Source organism: Piliocolobus tephrosceles, chromosome 11, assembly GCF_002776525.5.
Source record: "Piliocolobus tephrosceles isolate RC106 chromosome 11, ASM277652v3, whole genome shotgun sequence".
NCBI classification, from domain to species: Eukaryota; Metazoa; Chordata; class Mammalia; order Primates; family Cercopithecidae; genus Piliocolobus; species Piliocolobus tephrosceles.
Window position 1 is genome coordinate 73,988,233 of NC_045444.1, and position 1,393 is coordinate 73,989,625.

A 1,393-nucleotide genomic window follows, 5' to 3' on the forward strand; every position below is an offset into this window, starting at 1 on the left:
AGTTGAATGTAGTAAGCTAGAAGACCGAGAAAGGAAAATAACATCCAGAGTAATAGCAGCCACCTTGCAGGGGTCCCAGGCTGTGTATGCATATATACATGTTGTCACATATATAAAGAGAGTGTATGTATGTGTGTGTGCATGTGTGTGTGTATACATTTATATTTATATATTTTATATATTTAAATTAAATATTAAATAAAATATATAATATATTCATATTTTTATATACACACATATACATTATATATAATTTATACATATTATATATCTCTATATAAATATATACACACACACACATGCACACCCACATAATCCTACATACACTTTTTAAATTCATTTATTTCTGTGGTTTCTGGGAAATTTTTCTTTCTCAGTCTTCTAGTTTACTATCTTCAGTTGTGTCTATTCTGTTTTCAACATAGGTATATATACACAATAATATATGTTTTCACATATATTAAGAATATTGAGGTTTTAAAATTATATATTTTTCAAAATACATTATTCTTTCTTATCTTTACAACTGTAATTATTATATTAAATTAGTTTATCCCTAATTAACTGTTTTCTAATGATTTAGTTTTGTTAATTTTGTTGCCTACATTTTGAGGTCTGAATTTAACACAAATCTCTAGTGACTCTCATCTGTGTTTATATTGCTTGTAGAGGTGTCAGAAAGTGTATTTTCTCAGGCCAAATAAGAATTCTTCTTGCTTTGTTGGGGAAAACCAATCTTAATTTTAGGAGTTTTGCCTTGGGCTTTTCCACCCACAAAAATCTGTGGCTGTGGAGTATGGGGCTGTGTGGAATAAGAGGAGCTTATGATATAGGGGTATTAGCTGCCCTGCTGTCCAGGGCAGTCCCTGTACCAACTCTGAATATCTCCTGGATGCAATCTTTCTACACTTGATCTTAGCCAAAAGGCCGAGAAGTGATAGGATGGAATTTTTCTATGCACAGAGTTGAAAGCACAGCTTTCTCCTGGATGTAGTTGGAAAAACCAATATTTTCTTTTCTTCATCTTCTTCTTTACTCTTTGCTGAAATGTTGAGTTGACAAGTCTCTAATCTGCTTCTTTTTCTGTTTGAGTATCCAGGATAACCACTGTGATTGGGCACATAATCCAATTCTTTAGGAATTCATGTTTGAGGTTCAGTGAAGGACAAAATTTTATGATGCCAATCATTTAGTATAGATGGATGGTGGGAAAGATCTCCTGAAACAATTTTTCTGGGGGCAACCCTTGTATTACAGAAATCACTGCTCCATATTTTAATGTTTTTTGTTTTTGTTTTTGAGGCAGAGTCTTGCTCTGTTGCCTAGGCTGGAGTGCAGTGGAGCTATCTCAGCTCACTGCAATCTCCACCTCCCGGGTTCAAGTGATTCTTCT

At 33.6% G+C, this 1,393-nt stretch overlaps 1 pseudogene; it reads right to left on the reverse strand.

The window, feature by feature from the left end:
* Positions 1 to 806: 806 nt before the first annotated feature.
* LOC111542878 lies at positions 807 to 939 on the reverse strand (annotated as a pseudogene).
* Between the last annotated feature and the right edge of the window lie 454 nt (positions 940 to 1,393).